The sequence below is a fragment of the Danio rerio genome, chromosome 10, assembly GCF_049306965.1.
Source record: "Danio rerio strain Tuebingen ecotype United States chromosome 10, GRCz12tu, whole genome shotgun sequence".
In the NCBI taxonomy this organism is placed as follows: Eukaryota; Metazoa; Chordata; class Actinopteri; order Cypriniformes; family Danionidae; genus Danio; species Danio rerio.
This window is the reverse complement of record NC_133185.1, coordinates 12,650,441-12,669,671: the sequence shown is the minus strand read 5'-3', so window position 1 is coordinate 12,669,671 and position 19,231 is coordinate 12,650,441. Positions and strand designations below refer to the sequence as shown.

General features: G+C 37.2%; 1 long non-coding RNA gene across 1 annotated transcript; it reads left to right on the top strand.

Annotated features, from left to right (window-relative positions):
- The first annotated feature begins 14,806 nt into the window (after positions 1–14,806).
- On the top strand, positions 14,807–18,731 carry LOC141376262 (uncharacterized). Its single transcript, XR_012386004.1, has 2 exons — positions 14,807–14,938; positions 15,044–18,731. It is a non-coding gene; the product is annotated as an uncharacterized lncRNA (long non-coding RNA).
- The last annotated feature ends 500 nt before the right edge of the window (positions 18,732–19,231 follow it).

Here is a 19,231-nt window from a genome sequence, read left to right as displayed (position 1 = left end):
CTTAATTAATATATATAGAATTTAGCTCATGACTCTTTTTTTTTTTTTCCATTTTTTTCCTTCATCAAATAAAGACTCCTTTTATCCATTTCTTTTATTAATTAATTTATTTATTTATCTATTTTTGTTTATTGTTTAACAACTTATTTTTTCTAATTCTCAATCATTTTTATCATATGTAAATATGCTTAATTTTCTATTCGTTAAATGTTCTTATAGATAATTTCTTTGGCTTCAGATTGTGCTTCACTTATTTTTCCTAATTTATTCTAGTGCTTCCTCACTAGTTACATTACATCTTACATTATTTTAATATCTCTAACATTTCCATACCTGTTTTAATTCAACAGTACTATATGGTGGCCAAATGTCTAATATACCTATTCAAAATCCTTACTGCAATAGCTTCAAGTTCATAGTACTATTTTAACTCTACATGTTTGTTTACTTTAAGTATTTTTCCAATCTGAAATGCAATTTTTAATTTTAAATTAATTTTTAGGTACATAAAATATTAATTATATATAATTTTTGAACTCACTATGATATTCTTTCATTTTTCCTCAGTGTCTATGCTTTACATCTGACTCACTGCTTTTACTACAAATAGCTGTTGGCTCAGATGACAGCCTGTAGCTGACTTTAAAACAGATGACAACAGTCAACTTACTCCACAACAATTTTTTATTGCACTTAAACATAATTTTATCTTTTAAAGCCAAATCTTATTGTCTTTAAAATGTTACTGTTTTTTCTAATTTTTATCTTATATTTCTTTATAATATATATTTTTAAACATCTTCTCTTTTATTCTATTAAACAATGTTTGGACTTCTTTTTTCTCCATTTTCCTATGCTTCTTTTCCTTTTCAAAAATTAGCATTTTTATCTCTTAGATTTTCCTAATTCATTTTTTTTAAGCTTATTTTTCTTAAACATTTGATCATTAACTCTTTAATTAATCAATATTCATTAAAGTTTTTTCTTCTAATTCTTTATTTACTCAAATTATTAACTTATCTTTTTTTATTCATACTGATTTAGTAAATTTATTTCCTGATCAATATAACTATTAATCTCCATATGTAGTTATTTCCATGCTTCAATTTTTTATTTCTTAATATTTATTATAATAGCTTCTAGTTGCATTTTTATTAACACTTTTTATTTATTAAATCTTATTCAATCATGTATATTTTCTTATTTCATTTATCTTATTACATTACTTTATATTTCTATTTATTTAATACCTTATAATATATCTTTACTCTTTAGCTTCTATCTGTCCTGTGAAACTTTTGTTCTTAAAATAGACAGATTCTTACCACTCCTGAAGCAGACCTTCTTCCAGTCTGTCGACATGTCAGGAATTTCAGTCACCTCTCTGCCTAGTTCATACTTAAAACCACTTCAAACACACAGAGATTATTCAGAAAAATGTTTAACTAGTATATACTTCTTTTCAGTCTGTGTCTTTCAAATGCAATATGATCTCAATTAATTTTATGAGGCTTAAACCTCCTCTGTATCACAATCTCTTCCCTAAACTGCATCACTCTCTATCTTATTGTTCTTAAATCACACAACATATGCAATCTTCCTTTTATATTATAATATAAAACGATAATTCTTTTAAACTCACTCTTATTGCAAACATACTTCTAGACACAATCATACTTCTCACTCATCCTAACCTCATCTCTTACACTGTGTAACCTGAACCTCACCTCTATTCTAGTCTCTCTAGATCAAAGGTGAAGCTTCTAAGCACCCCAGCAACACAGACAAATACACAAATACTTACAATTACATAAATACATCTCACTCCTCTTGAGTGACCTGTCCGAACAGCCTCTAACCTTAGAGCTGTAACCACAGAATTCTTCACTACACTCCTCTTGAGTGCCTGTTACTTCTGCTCCCGTCTTTACTGTGCTTCAGTAAAAATAGCATTTCACAGGATTTTTGCCTTTTTTCCCCCAGCCTCCTGAATAATAATATTTATCATTATTAAAACAGAACGGGTACTCCGAGGTCTTTGCGCGCTTCTCTCTATACTTTATTAATCTGCTTTAATCTCTTAACTGTCACCACACTTTAAGAACTTCCTTTTAAAACATAAATATGCTCTATGCATATTCTTCATAATATTAAAAATTTCCCAAACATGAGTAACAGTTACTAGTTAACGTTTATCCTATCCGTCAAGGCCCTCTTAGGAAAACACAGATCATTTGCATGCAAATTTTTATTTTCTCCTGGTATTCAAAACCCCATTGTTTTCCTTTTATATCTTTACTTTTACTTTTTTAGTTTTACTTGTAGTTCGTTATAGCTGGAGAAACAGTTCAAGTGACTTATGTAGTGATCAGCGGTAAAGCCAGGAACTTGTGGAAATTAATTTCCAATATAATCAAATGCTGCAGAGTTAACACTAAACTCTGACCCTTTTCTTAAGCTCATCAGAAAGTGGCAGTTGAGACAGTGACCATTTGTCTTTTGTTTATCTGAAAGACAAAGGTGTTAAGAGCCCAGGACTTGCTTCTTGATCCAATCAACTTTTGACATCGTCTCAAACTCAGAGTTACACATGGATCAGTAAACTTGCATGTCACAAAAGAGACACAAATGGAAAATTTCACTTCATATACCTGTATATTCAAATGATCATGTATATATTTAATATGCACTGCTTGAAATACTTCACTGTATGAAACTTTGCTTATTAAGGTTTATATATGAATGCTTGGGTAAAGATCAACATTACATAGCGATGTTTAGACTCTATCTATTCCAAATAATGCCTTGGGTAAATTAGATGTGGTTTGGAAAGTGAAATATGCATAGGAAAATATTTAAGACTCTTAAATATTATCATAGTTAACCAGTGGACTATGACTATGCAAATGCAGGCCACATTATAGATGACACCTCCCAGTGACCAACTCACAGGATCATCCAATCACAATGCTGGATTTGAAAGGTGACATCCTTCAATCCCGCCTTCCAGAGAAAGTATTAAAGACATTGTCTTAAACAAACGGGGCCGGTAAAAAGTCTGTTAAGTGTGGGTCCTAAAGAGTGTGTCCTAAAAGGTGGTCGAAGAGTGGTCAAAGTGTGGTTCATGGTGGTTTGCGGGGTTTTGTCCTAGACATCAGACCTTTTGCTGCGTGTTCCAGCAAGGATTTGGTAATTGGATTCACAGTGCTTTTTCCAAGGCGTCTGAACCATCGCATCAAGGCCACCACCTCCAAAAATCTGCGTGTCCCAGATTTCCGGGAACTCTACCTTCAAAGAAAAGGCATCGGCGTGTTCCAGCATCGAACCACCACCTCCAGAAAACTCCAATTTCTGCGTGTTCCAGAAGATACAGATTTCTACGCTCAAGGATAAAGACGTCGGCGTGTCCCCGACATCAGACCACCACCTCCAGAAATCTCCAATTTCTGCGTGTTCCAGAAGATACAGATTTCTACGCTCAAGGATAAAGACGTCGGCATGTTCCCGACATCGAACCACCACTTCTAGAAATCTCCAGTCTGCGTGTTCCAGAAACTACAGATTTCTTCCACCCAAAGCTCAAGAGAGCCAAGTCTGCTCGTTTCATGCTTCAAGATCTGCAGGAAGATCCAACTTCTTCCATCCACTGCATCAAAGGCAGAAACGTAAATATTCCACTTTCCAACCCTTTAAATTAGACCTTGGCATAGTGTGTTTCAGTATAAAATATTCTAATTAATTAGATGTTTAAAACTGATATTCTTTAATAACAAAAACTTGCTCAGTTCTTTGTTATTGTAAAATAAGGTTTACCTTACCTTAACTTAATCACCTTCATCACTTGCCTATGCACTTCATTTATTGTACATTTAGTAATTGTAGTTACCCTTGATTACTATTTTGTTAATAAATACACATTTATTACAATTGTGTCTTCCTTGTGTTGATAATACAGAAAAAGGCTCTACAAGTCAAACGATCTCATTATCCTTCAGATTTGGCCAGATAATAAACTCCTCATTTGTATAATTTAACTAACAATATTTTATTGTTAATTATTTTGACAGTGGAAAGCTGTCTGGTGCCCCATTTAAAAGGAGTTAGTTATCTGTTATATCTACATCATTTGGTCCCCTACGGGAGATTAAAATATCAATATTAATATCAATACCGAAATATTGATTTTAATATTTGATAAATCCAATTATCACTACATATTTGGTGCCCCGTGTGAGGTCTGGCTTAGATTGAAATTGAGCCTTCTGTTTTATCAACACAATGTTTATGCACTAATAAAACTGCAATTGAGGTAACTTTAGCAGGAAACTATTTCAGTCATCAAATTTAGACAGTAACCAGTTGCCAGGTTCCCTTTAAGCCTGACTTGATTGTTGTCCCTGCTCAAATACTTGGTACTATTTATGAATAGGGTGTTTATGAAGTGATAAAAGTTTGTGATTTGCCATTAAGTCCTGAACCAACTTTATTATGGCAGAGATTTTCTTATTTCAAAATCAGTAAATCGTAGTCTTGTAATTCTGAATTATAACTGAATTGCTACTTGCATGTATAACAAAGGTTTGGTTCACCTTTTGAGTCTATTTAAATTCAGAGTTTCTTTGTGAAATCGGTCAGGCAACGTTAACACCTCTGACCATTCAGTGATAAGTGCTAAATTAATCAAGCCCCATTCAGTGTGTGACACCCATTGTCTTAGTTGTAGACTAGCCGGCACTTATGTGTTAAACATTCCACAGTTTACCTTGGTTGGGGGGTGCATTTATTTTATATAGAAAACACAAGTTTATATATTAAATAAATATGGCTGATATAACAGTTGAAGCAGTGAGTCAAGCTGTAAAAGCTGCTCCATTTTTTAAGCTTCTTTTTAGCCTAGCACAAAATTTACCTGTACAACCAAATCAGGATATTTCCCTCCCCCAAGATCAGAACAAAGTTTTATATTTGAAGTTTGAGGAGCTCAAAAACGAACTGGCTGATTTGCGTAGGGATAATTTGAAGCTAAAAGCTGAGATATGTAGATTGTCTTCAGAGACAAAAAGCCTACATGCTATAACTGAGAGTCAGGAAGAACAGCTTGAAGGTGTGAAAACTGACATGGCCGCTCTGCAAACAGAGCTTGTCCAGACCCAAACTGACTTTTCAGCACAAACAGAGGAGTTAAATTCTCTGAGGTCTAGAGAAACTAGGACCAAAGCTGAAGTAAGATCAGCATTGCGTGACATTTCTGAGCTGAGAGAGAAGCAAGAAATGGACAAGGAAGATTGGATAAGAGAAATGGATTGGATTGTGGACCAGATTAGTGAATTTGAGGGAGCCAGACATTTTTCCCCCAAGCACCCTGAATCCCAAACCGAGCACCCCCGCTCCTTTGATTCAGCAGGTAGGGAACCCCTGTTGTGTAGCTTTGAAAACAGAAAGCGTTATCAGGGTAGTGATAATGTCAGAGCCCGTAGTGGTCTAAGCCCAAGTGCTGACCCATTTAGTAACTATGAAGTTGCATCCAACTCTCATAATACTGTCCTATCTCAACCTAAGTCTCCAAGTATGCCACCTCCCAGCAATCATTTGTCATTACTTAAGGAACTGGCATGTGACATTGAAGTGTTTAATCCTGAAACACCAGGAAACAGCATTGAGCTGTACCTTAAAGATGTCCATTTTGCCTTGTCATACCTCCCTGACATTACTATGTCAGATAAACTTTTCATTTTGAGGACGACAACAACACAAGCTGTCCATAGTTTTATTGACAGGCAGAGTCCAGCAATTTCCAATGATTTCAATGAATTGTGCAAAGCCCTTGCAGCAGAATTTACTCTACATGAAAACCCCTATACCTCTCGTCTGTCAGCTTTTAAAATCAAGCAAGGCCGCCATGAGTCTCCTAGAGAGTACTATGAGCGTTTAAGAGAGATGTATTTTGCTGGTAAAGATTATCCTGATGCGGAGGAAGACCCTTTGTTCAAGCACCTGTTTGTTGCTAACCTTTACCCCACAGTTAGAAAACAGCTCGCACTTTTCAACATTGAAAAGACTTGGGCAAGTGAGTTGAGGCAACTTGCAATACGAGCTTGGGATAGTGGGACGGTAAATGCAGATAGAAAGAACAAAGAATATGCTTACATTTCTGAACCTGGACAGGACAGAAAGAACAAAAAGTTTCCCGCACATTTGGATGTAGTGTCAGAACCTGACCAAAACAGGATTCCTAGCAAATACAAATTCTTCCCCCAATCAAAGTCCTTTGACAAGAATGCCAAAAAGCCCTCTGCTGGAGAGAAAAGGCAGCATAAGGACAGAAGGGAGAGTAGACAGAAAAGAAAGAGAGATGATCCAGGAAACAACTGGAATATGGGTAATGGAATTAGGCAGTCCAGAGGTTTTGAAAGTAGGCATGATGATGATTTATTATCAAAAATGCACAACATGCTTCAAGAGCACCTCAAAAGCCTTAATTCTGAGGAGCATAGCTCCACAGACAGAGACCAGGTTACCTCTGCTTGACCAGGTCAGGTCACCTTCCTCCCCACCTAATTCACACCTCAGAGAGTGAATGTCAGCCATAGGGAGGGGGGGAGGTGGCTTAAAACGAACAGGGCCTTCAAAGTCAGCAGACTTTTAATTGCCCCTGTCATCACATTCCTTTAATTCAGGAAAGGAGTCATAATTCTTTGTCTCAGTTGAAATATTCCAATCAGTCTCTAATTGTACATGCAAACTGATATTTTTTCTTCATGCCTTTGACAATCCTCTAGATGGTCAAACCAACAGACAAGACCACTCATAAAAGTTACTTGGCACCTTATGTAAAATATTGCAAATCACAGCCAATGTTGTAAAAATTGTTGCTAGTTTCAGCCTTGCAATCTTTCCTTATAGGACATCCTTCCAAAGAGAAGAATAGTTTGATTGAACCTGTAGTACCGCTGCAGAAGCAGGCAGAACCTTTATATTTTAAACAGACCTTACCATACCATTAGCAGGGTAATTAAGATAATGGATGTCATATAGAATGTGACTTGACCCATTAGTTAGTCTGTAAAAGAATGCAAATTTTACTTAATGCCAAAGTGAGCTTTGCTCCTGATAAAATGGCAACACATGACATCATGTCATATTTGGTACCAAGTGAACTTGTTTGGGAAAACGGTCAGTCGGGCAAGGAAAGGAACTATGCATAATATGCAAGTGCACGCAGTGTACATCCTTGACAGTCCAACACCAAATTATGTCATTATTAAATTTGGTTTCTTGCTAAAGATGCTTTCGTTTCAGACAAACATTTTTCAGTATTTACTTTTAAAACTTATTGTCATGTAACTGTTAATCCCTTTGCATAAAATTTCCATTTCCACATAAACTCTTTAAATAGTTCTTAAATTATTTGGAAATTCAGTCATATTACTGCTATGCCAATGGTCAAAAGGGAAAGTTAAGTGGTATGTTTTGTTCCTGTTTTACTTTATTCCATTGTCCAGACCAACGACTTCAGTCCTCGATTCGAACAAGGAGGGGGGATGTAGTGATCAGCGGTAAAGCCAGGAACTTGTGGAAATTAATTTCCAATATAATCAAATGCTGCAGAGTTAACACTAAACTCTGACCCTTTTCTTAAGCTCATCAGAAAGTGGCAGTTGAGACAGTGACCATTTGTCTTTTGTTTATCTGAAAGACAAAGGTGTTAAGAGCCCAGGACTTGCTTCTTGATCCAATCAACTTTTGACATCGTCTCAAACTCAGAGATACACATGGATCAGTAAACTTGCATGTCACAAAAGAGACACAAATGGAAAATTTCACTTCATATACCTGTATATTCAAATGATCATGTATATATTTAATATGCACTGCTTGAAATACTTCACTGTATGAAACTTTGCTTATTAAGGTTTATATATGAATGCTTGGGTAAAGATCAACATTACATAGCGATGTTTAGACTCTATCTATTCCAAATAATGCCTTGGGTAAATTAGATGTGGTTTGGAAAGTGAAATATGCATAGGAAAATATTTAAGACTCTTAAATATTATCATAGTTAACCAGTGGACTATGACTATGCAAATGCAGGCCACATTATAGATGACACCTCCCAGTGACCAACTCACAGGATCATCCAATCACAATGCTGGATTTGAAAGGTGACATCCTTCAATCCCGCCTTCCAGAGAAAGTATTAAAGACATTGTCTTAAACAAACGGGGCCGGTAAAAAGTCTGTTAAGTGTGGGTCCTAAAGAGTGTGTCCTAAAAGGTGGTCGAAGAGTGGTCAAAGTGTGGTTCATGGTGGTTTGCGGGGTTTTGTCCTAGACATCAGACCTTTTGCTGCGTGTTCCAGCAAGGATTTGGTAATTGGATTCACAGTGCTTTTTCCAAGGCGTCTGAACCATCGCATCAAGGCCACCACCTCCAAAAATCTGCGTGTCCCAGATTTCCGGGAACTCTACCTTCAAAGAAAAGGCATCGGCGTGTTCCAGCATCGAACCACCACCTCCAGAAAACTCCAATTTCTGCGTGTTCCAGAAGATACAGATTTCTACGCTCAAGGATAAAGACGTCGGCGTGTCCCCGACATCAGACCACCACCTCCAGAAATCTCCAATTTCTGCGTGTTCCAGAAGATACAGATTTCTACGCTCAAGGATAAAGACGTCGGCATGTTCCCGACATCGAACCACCACTTCTAGAAATCTCCAGTCTGCGTGTTCCAGAAACTACAGATTTCTTCCACCCAAAGCTCAAGAGAGCCAAGTCTGCTCGTTTCATGCTTCAAGATCTGCAGGAAGATCCAACTTCTTCCATCCACTGCATCAAAGGCAGAAACGTAAATATTCCACTTTCCAACCCTTTAAATTAGACCTTGGCATAGTGTGTTTCAGTATAAAATATTCTAATTAATTAGATGTTTAAAACTGATATTCTTTAATAACAAAAACTTGCTCAGTTCTTTGTTATTGTAAAATAAGGTTTACCTTACCTTAACTTAATCACCTTCATCACTTGCCTATGCACTTCATTTATTGTACATTTAGTAATTGTAGTTACCCTTGATTACTATTTTGTTAATAAATACACATTTATTACAATTGTGTCTTCCTTGTGTTGATAATACAGAAAAAGGCTCTACAAGTCAAACGATCTCATTATCCTTCAGATTTGGCCAGATAATAAACTCCTCATTTGTATAATTTAACTAACAATATTTTATTGTTAATTATTTTGACAGTGGAAAGCTGTCTGGTGCCCCATTTAAAAGGAGTTAGTTATCTGTTATATCTACATCATTTGGTCCCCTACGGGAGATTAAAATATCAATATTAATATCAATACCGAAATATTGATTTTAATATTTGATAAATCCAATTATCACTACACTTATTTACCGTTACAAGCAGGTCCTTGGTAGAAAAAACACAAACGTATAAGCTTAAAATTGCTTACCGTTTTTTATCGTGGCCACATATTTGTGTTTTTCCTCCAAGCCTCAGCATGTCCAGTGTCACTCGTTCGTCTCTGTCCAGCCGCACGTTGGAGCGCCATTTGTCGTAAATTTGACGACTAATCAATTACAAATTATCAGACCAGAGGTTTTGAATATCAGAAAATAGACTTTATTCTCCATAATAAAGCCGAGAAAGAGCAGAGCAGACCCCAGAGCATTCTGAAGTCTCTCCTGGACACCTTCTGAAGTCTCTCCTGCACCTTCTAAAGTTTCAGTGTGTTTGTTACAATTTTTATACAGGATTATTTGACACACCCCTAAGTCTCTTTTTAACTCTTGACCATTTTTGAATAGGTTTTTAGTCTAAGGGGTCCTGCTATTCTTGGCTCTCAGCCCATTAGCTCATGTCAGCAGAGATGTTACAGGTCTGTGTCAGCAACTGTTTTGACACCAAAGTTCTCTCTCCATAGATGCAACTTATGCAAAGGAACTAAGTGTTTACATACATTGTTATGATAGGATAATAACTTGATAATATGTTACTCATTCTAACTTCTGACACATATAGCTTCATAGAAGTATTTAACATATATAATCAGTGCTTTACATATTCAGTTATTCTACACAATCAGTCACTCAGCCTTCTCCTAGTGTTGCTTCTTTAGTGCAGGCACTCTCATCTTACACAGACATATCACTGTATTTTTAACACACGCTGGCATGTTTGCTGCAAACACTACATACATTTTGTGAAGAGAAAATTGACTGCTTTACACTTAGAAAATACTTCACACTGAGAGAATAGAAATCTTCTTCACCAGCAGAAAGGTCAAAATAAATAGTTATGCAAACTCAGTCAGATACACTGGTTTTAACTTGCAACTCACTTTAACATGTTCAACACTGCATAAAATGTTGTCTAAAACAAAAAAATGATGTTGTTTAGTGGCTGAAGCTGTTTTTATCACTTGCTGCATTAGACGTCAAAATGAGCTTTTCCCAGCCAGCAGAGAGGTCAAAATAAGTAGTTATGCAAACTCAGTCAGATACACTGGTTTTAACTTGCAACTCGCTTTAACATGTTTAACAGTGCATGAAATGTTGTCTAAATCAAAGAGAATGATGCTGTTTAGTGGCTGAAGCTGTTTTTGTCACTTGCTGCATTAGACGTCAAATTGAGCTTTTCTCAGCCAGCAGAGAGGTCAAAATAAGCAGTTATGCAAACTCAGTCAGATAAACAGATTTTCACTTGCAACTTGCTTTAACATGTTAAACACTGCATAAAATGTTGTCTAAAACAAAAAGAATAATGCTGTTTAGTGGCTGAAGCTGTTTTTATCACTTGCTGTAATAGGACCTCTTAAAGAGCTTTTCTCAGCTAGCAGAGAGGTCAAAATAAATAGTTATGCAAACTCAGTCAGATACACTGGTTTTTACTTGCAACTTGCTTTAACATGTTTAACAGTGCATGACATGTTGTCTAAATCAAGAAGAATGATGTTTTTTAGTGGCTGAAGTTGTTTTTATTACTTGCTGTATAAAAGGCGTCAAAACAACCTTTTCTCAGCCAGCAGAGAGGTCAAAATAAGCAGTTATGCAAACTCAGTCAGATAAACAGATTTTCCCTTGCAAGTTGCTTTAACATGTTTAACACTTTATAAAATGTTGTCTAAAACAAAAAGAATGATGCTGTTTAGTGGCTGAAGCTGTTTTTATCACTTGCTGTAATGGGACCTCTTAAAGAGCTTTTCTCAGCCAGCAGAGAGGTCAAAATAAATAGTTATGCAAACTCAGTCAGATACACTGGTTTTAACTTGCAACCCGCTTTAACATGTTCAACACTGCATAAAATGTTGTCTAAAACAAAAAGAATGATGCTGTTAGTGGCTGAAGCTGTTTTTATCACTTGCTGCATTAGACGTCAAAATGAGCTTTTCCCAGCCAGCAGAGAGTTCAAAATAAGTAGATATGCAAACTCAGTCAGATACACTGGTTTTAACTTGCAACTTGCTTTAACATGTTTAACAGTGCATGAAATGTGGTCTAAATCAAAAAGAATGATGCTGTTTAGTGGCTGAAGCTGTTTTTATCACTTGCTGCATTAGACGTCAAAATGAGCTTTTCCCAGCCAGCAGAGAGGTCAAAATAAGCAGTTATGCAAACTCAGTCAGATACACTGGTTTTAACTTGCAACTCGCTTTAACATGTTCAACACTGCATAAAATGTTGTCTAAAACCAAAAGAATGATGCTGTTTAGTGGCTGAAGCTGTTTTCATCAATTGCTGCATTAGACGTCAAAATGAACTTTTCCCAGCCAGCAGAGAGTTTAAAATAAGCAGTTTTGCAAACTCAGTCAGATACACTGGTTTTAACTTGCAAGTTGCTTTAACATGTTTAACAGTGAGTGAATTGTTGTCTAAATCAAAAAGAATTATGCTGTTTAGTGGCTGAAGCTGTTTTTATCACTTGCTGTAATATGACCTCTAAAAGAGCTTTTCTCAGCCAGCAGAGAGGTCAAAATAAATAGTTATGCAAACTCAGTCAGATACACTGGATTTAACTTGCAACTCACTTTAACATGTCAGACACTGCATAAAATGTTTTCTAAAACAAAAAGAAAGATGTTGTTTAGTGGCTGAAGCTGTTTTTTTCACTTGCTGCATTAGACGTCAAAATGACCTTTTCCCAGCCAGCAGAGAGGTCAAAATAAGCAGTTATGCAAACTCAGTCAGATAAACTGGTTTTAACTTGCAACTCGCCTTAACATGTTCAACACTGCATAAAATGTTGTCTAAAACAAAAAGAATGATGCTGTTCAGTGGCTGAAGCTGTTTTTATCACTTGCTGTAATAGGACCTCTTAAAGAGCTTTTCTCAGCCAGCAGAGAGGTCAAAATAAGCAGTTATGCAAACTCAGTCAGATAAACAGATTTCCCCTTGCAAGTTGCTTTAACATGTTCAACACTGCATAAAATGTTGTCTAAAACAAAAAGAATGATGCTGTTTAGTGTCTGAAGCTGTTTTTATCACTTGCTGTAATAGGACCTCCAAAAGAGCTTTTCTCAGCCAGCAGAGAGGTCAAAATAAATAGTTATGCAAAATCAGTCAGATACATTGGTTTTAACTTGCAACTCGCTTTAACATGTTTAATACTGCATAAAATGTTGTCTAAAACAAAAAGAATGATGCTGTTTAGTGGCTGAAGCTGTTTTTATCACTTGCTGCATTAGACGTCAAAATGAGCTTTTCCCAGCCAGCAGAGAGGTCAAAATAAGCAGTTATGCAAACTCAGTCAGATACACTGGATTTAACTTGCAACTTGCTTTAACATGTTTAACAGTGCATGAAATGTTGTCTAAATCAAAAAGAATGATACTGTTTAGTGGCTGAAGCTGTTTTTATCACTTTTTTTATCACTACCTTTTATAGGTAGAGCTGATTGTGCCCAGGTGGTGCTCATCATTGGAGCATGCTGCAGTAATGCGCTGCTACAAAAGAGCAGTGTGTCTCAACCCACGGAGAGGTTCACTTCTCCCCTGCTCCAGACTTGTGATTGCTGTGGTCATACGTTGTGGGTATAGATCTGGTTGGTTATAGAAAGGAGTTTAATGGGCTATTGAGTTCAATTTGACTTCTGTCTGTTGAAAAACTTGTTTGTTTTTGAGTTGTGGAATTTTACAGGCAGTGTGTCTGTTTTCTTAGTTGTGTGATTTAAATACATATATTCTTTTGTGTGCGTGGTATGTAAAAGGTAATTGTATTGTTCGTTTGTCTGACTTTTTGAGTTACAAATTGAAGCTGTAGGGAGAGGGTGCCATTTTTATTTTTGTACTTGTTTGACTGTGTTTATTCATAGTAAGGGAGTTGAGGAAAGCCTATGTTGTTTCTTTTCTTTTACCTGAAATTAGGTTATTTAGTACTCCTCCTGAGCTAGACCTGTTTTGTTTGTTGTTTTGGTTAATCCTTCTCCTGGGGCCTGTTTCAGAAAGGAGGTTAAGTGAAAACTCAGAGTATTTTAACCCTGAAATGAGAGAAACTCTGGGTTTTTTCGTTTCAAAATGGCAGGTTTGTTAAACTCAAGAAATCAGGGTAAGTCAAGCCTGTTTCTGAAAGAAAGGTAACTGTTACTCAGAGTCAGTTACCGTGGTAACTTACTCTGTGAATCTAACCTGGTCCGGAGCAGGTTTTATTCTCTAAACTCTGAGTTTCTGTCGGTCTCCTCCCCTTTTTTAAAGATGAAGCTTATTTCTCGCATTAGCCTTACGTTTCCACACACCTATTTTAGAGCTCATTTTGGAGATGCCCATGAAAACAATTGATGGAAACATCATGATTCACATAACTTTTGAAAATACGCATAATAAAACATGCGCATAACTGAGTAGGTTAAACTTTTATTTGATAAGATGCACTTAAACTATGAAGTGCACTTAACAAATTACAGTATGTGCATTAAAAATAGGTTTGTTAGAGATGATGATGAAAATGTGTGTGAATGGACAAACCAGCAGACCGAGCACACTGTAGAACATCTTAAAAGTGGTTTTAGGTATTCTAAAATGCCTTAACTGTTGAGTATTAGTGTATATTATTAATTACCTCCAAGCGTTAGGGGCGTGTCAAGCGTCTCCACGTCTGGCTTCAAACGCCCCCACGTGTTCGTTGTGTGTCAATTGTCTTCTGAGGCGCAAGTAGCCTAAATTAATTAAATAAAAAATCATTGACGCAGCTTTTTCTACCACAGTAAATTCTGTTTTTACTGTTGATATTTGGCGCAAGTTAATCAGGAAGTGGCGATTGTGTCCTCTTCGACTCTTTGGATAAAAACACTGCTTTATTTTTAGACGTTATTCCAGTTTTGCACAAATTTATGTAATAGCCTGTATTTTGATGGAAACACAGCTATTGCCTACATTTTTGTCACACACAGAACAAAGTCACGTAAGAGGCTTGTCCTTTTTTCATAAATAATTAGCTTAACCTTCGACATGTACTGTTACTAAATTAATGGGATCATTATTCTGTCTAAAAATTATTTAATTACTGCTAACCTTCTTAATGTTATATCAACCTCTATCACTTGATCAATAAAAAGGCAGACACACAAGTGCACTGTTAAATCTGTGAAAACTGATCAACGTGTATAAAAGTTTAGAAAAAAAGTATAAACGTCACACATTACATTACTTATTTTATTATACTTAAATGCTTAAATACTTAAAATTAAAAATTATGCATTAACTTGAGCAGCTGTTTTCCCACGCTAACTGTCTCCGTTTTACTGATGGTTGCTTCTTTTTAAATACATACACTCATATTTGCTATAACTTTGCATGAGCAGATCAAATTCAGCCGGAGAAAGAAATGATGAAGCACATGAGGAAGCGACACCTATAGTAGAGTGTGCTCCCACGTTGTGAGGGCGTGGCTCGCCCTGGCATTGATAAGCGGGGGTGATGGCATCAACTAACCAGTGGGTCAACCTCTGTTTTAATACGGCACTTCCTTTCTGCCGACCACTGTAACAGATAAAGAGCTATTCACATGATCTTACATTTTGCGTTTGTTCCCCGTAAAGGTGCAAACAGGACAAAGCAGTGAGTGGGTTGAGCCTGCCTCCTCCGAAGGACCACCTGAAGACCACCTGATCTCTAAATGGGTTGGTAGGAACCTTGGGCACATAGCCAGGCCGGGGTCTCAGGACAACGTGTGAATAACCAGGCCTGAATTCAAGGCATGACTTGCTGACCGAAAATGCCTCCAGATCCCAAACTCTCTTAAATGACGCCAATGCGATCAGCAGAGCTGTCTTTAATGACAGAATTTTAAGAGATACTGAATCAAGTGGCTTGAACGGATCTCTCTGCAGACCTGCCAGGACTAGAGAGAGAGAGATCCCAAGAGGGCATTAGAGGAGGGCGGCACAGATTTAACCGCCACGTGCCTCTGAAGAATCGTATGATTAGATCATGCTTCCCGAGCGTGTAGCCAAATAAAGCGTCATGATGAGTGGAAGATCACAGCCACGTAAACCTTCAGTGTGGAGGGTGGCAGCCTACGGTCCAGCTTATCCTGAAGGAAGGATAACACAGTGCTAAAACAATCTCGTAGAGGCTGCTCTAACCTGAGTGATGGTGGTTGAGTACCGCCAGTGGTAAGTCACCTAAGTCTTCCACGCTCCGTCTATGGACCACACGTGGAGGTTCCAGAGATCTGGGCGTGGGTGCCAGATGGTGTCCCGTCCCTAAGAGAGGAGATTCTCCCTTAGGGGTATGCGCCAAGGAGGGGCCACTGCGAGGAGTGTGAGCTCCAAGACCCAGGTCCGGTTGGGCCAGAGCGACGCAACAAACAAGACCTGCTCCTCGTCCTTCCTGACTTGGTTTGTGCGATTAGGCTTTCTGGAGGGATACGCATATTTGCGCACACCCGATGGCCAGCTGTGAGCCAGTGCATCCGTGCCGAGGGGGGCCTCGGTCAGGGAATAAAACAGCTGATAATGTGCGTTCTCGGTGGAAGGAAACAGATCAATTTGGGCTTACTAGCTGATGTAAGAGCGCATCGGCTGCACGGTTGAGCTCGCCCAAAATGTGAATGGCACGCTGCGGATTCAGCCACGTGTGACTCCAAAGGAGCAGACAGCGAGCGAGCTGAGACATGCGGCGAGATCGTATACCCCCCATACAGTTGATATAAGCCACCATCGCCATGCTGTCCGTCCTAACCTAGGTGTTTCTGTGTGGAGTTTGCATGTTCTCCCTGCATTCGCATGTATTTCCTCCGGGTGCTCCGGTTTCCCCCACAGTCCAAAGACATGCGGTACAGGTTAATTGGGTAGGCTTAATTGTCCGCAGTGTATGAGTGTGTGTATGAATAAGTGTGTGGATGTTTCCCATAGATGGGTTACGGCTAGATGGGCATCCACTGCGTAAAAATGTGCTGGATAAGTTGGCAGTTCATTCCGCTGTGGTGACCCCAGATAAATAAAGGGACTAAGCCAACAAGAAAATGAATGAATGAATGCTGACGGGTAAAAGCATGTTTTCGGGCCTAAAACAGAGAGTGATAAAAACAGCTTTAAACAATGAACAACATCCTTCTTTTTGTTTTAAACAGGATAATAAGCAAGTTTTAAACATGTTATAACAAGTTGCCAGTGAAAACCAAAAGATCTGACTGAGTTTGCAAAACAGCATAACTTAATCTCTCTGCTGGCTGGGAAAAGTTCGTTGTCAGGCACAAAACAGAGAGTGATAAAGGTTTAATCGTCAAACACGAATTTTTCACTTCTGTTTGAGAAATTGCCTGAGCACAATTTAATATGTTTGGTGAATAAATATATATTTTTAATTTTAACTTCAAATAATTAACTAAAATGAATAGTGTTTTTTTTTATTGTTTGGGGCTAATTATTGGGAAGTAATTTGTTGAGTCAAAATTTAATTGTCAGTTTCCACAATTATTATTTTTTTTTTTACAGAGTATGAAATTTATTACATTAATACATATGTGGGTTTTGTTGTGGTTTTGCTGTCTTTATATCAGCATCCATAATATAACATTTGCTGGTTCACTACACTGTATAAATTGTCCCGTTAAAAAACTGTAAAATACTGGCAGCTGCAGATGCCAGCAATGTACTGTTATTTTACAGTATGTTGCTGACAACCTTGTGAGAATTAACCTAAAAATACATGGACTACATTGATATACACAATACTCAAGTGAACTCATTTTGTTCACTGAAAGCAACGGTCTCAAATTGACCAGCTGCTTCAGGTTTTACAGTAAAATACTGTTTTTTCCTTTATTTAATGGTAAACTACTGGCAGCTGTGGTTGCCAGCAATCTACAGTTTTTTTACAGTCTACTTCCGTAGTTTAAATTAACAGTATATTACTGTTAAAATACATTTTTACACTGTGTTTTTAACTCTCACACCTTTAACCCTTTAAACCCCAGAGCATATACTTCAGTTTTAATTGAATTGTCCGCACTACTGAGGGTTCAAGAAAAATGTAGCAAAGCTGAAGTAAATTAATTAATTAAATTAATAATTAAATGATGATTGAGGATTAGCAGTGAACAAATGAAGAATTACTGAAGGGAGAAAACAAGAACAGAACATACAAAAAACTACAACTTTAGTCACAGCTTTGTAATGAAATAACCTGAAGTACAACAAATGATTAAATCATTTAAATTATCAGCGAATGATACAAACAGCATCACCAGCTTCACTTATTACTGAAACATTTATTTTTGTATAACATCTACTAAAGTTCTTCTTGAGAGAAAGGTTAACATTTTACGTCACCATCATGGAGAACAGAGTTTGCTTTAGTTGGACTCTCAGCCCTGACATTTTTATCATTTACATATTTTGGCTGCTGTAATTGTTATGAACTTTGTTTAAAAAGCTCTTTTGATGTGACAAGCCAGCCAAAAACCTAAATAAGATCTGGTTATGTCCATGTTGCTATTAAATGGCAGAGTCTGTTCTAATTTAATATAGTTTAATTTACTGCTCCTATTCAATGTTTAATCTATTGTTTCACATTATATATGGCAATGATTTCTGGATTTTTTTAAGAATATCTTGGACTAAAATACTGCTCTATGGTGTAAGTTGCACTCAAACAGACATCAATAATCAGCGTATGAACCTCAATAATGGTGACATCTAACAAAATTAACAGTTTAACTCACAAACAGGCAACTGAAAGTCTAAACATAAACAAAAGCAGAATAAAACGCAAATAAAGAAAACTGTGAGGCCATTATACTACATTCATTCACACCACAATACATGCTGGGATATTTGTAATGTGCCACAACCGCAACCACCTTGTTTAATGATCCTCTGGTGAGACTGAAGGTGTTTTATTTTACTTAATTTAATTTAATGCTGTAACTCAAGTCAATGGCTGTTTCTCAATATGCGTTCTTCAGCGGTCTTGCGTCCTCGTGTTCTCGTGAAACGTCATCATCAGCTGCCTAAGCTCAGTTCCAATACTCAAGACTGCAAGTACGGAGGACGCGTGAAACTTCCCGGATGTGTTCTTGATATAGAGGACGCACTGATGCTGACTTGAGCACCGAACTCGCTCTGGAAGTCCCAGAAGTCATTGCGACTGGAGGTGGGAAGCGCTGCATTTTATTTAGATTTATTATTAAAGTTTAGAGATATCACTTATTTACCTCAGGAGTTTCCCTAAATGAAACGGTGAAAGTAAACATTAACATGAACATCTTAATAAAGGAATAAACACATTAAGAGTTGTTTGCTGAAATTCGTATTAAAATCTGTTTTATTTATATTGTGCAGAGTATATTTATAATGTTTTTATGTATATAATTTGAAAAGGGGAAAAACAATAAATTGCTGTATGAATGCTGTAATGTTTAAATAATTTACCATTTAAAACGCGTGAAGGTCACATGACCATTAGGAAGAAGGCAGCATCCCATTTCTCAAAGGACGCGTTCTCTGCCCTCGCGGTCTCCTGAGTTCGTTCTTCCGAGGACACCTGGCAAGACCGGTCTTCACAAGAACACAAGTCCGTTCTCTGCGTTCTTGGAATTGAGAAACAGCCCAGGTTTGTGTTTCTTGTTTCTTTCCTTCAGTAATTGTGATTATTAACAGCAGGTGTTCATCAGTGTCTGAAGTCACTCATTAGTGTTCATTAACTCTGTCAGGTGAACTATATTGGTGAACTAGTGTATGGAATAGTGAACAAGGGCAAAAAATGTGATTTCAAACACATTT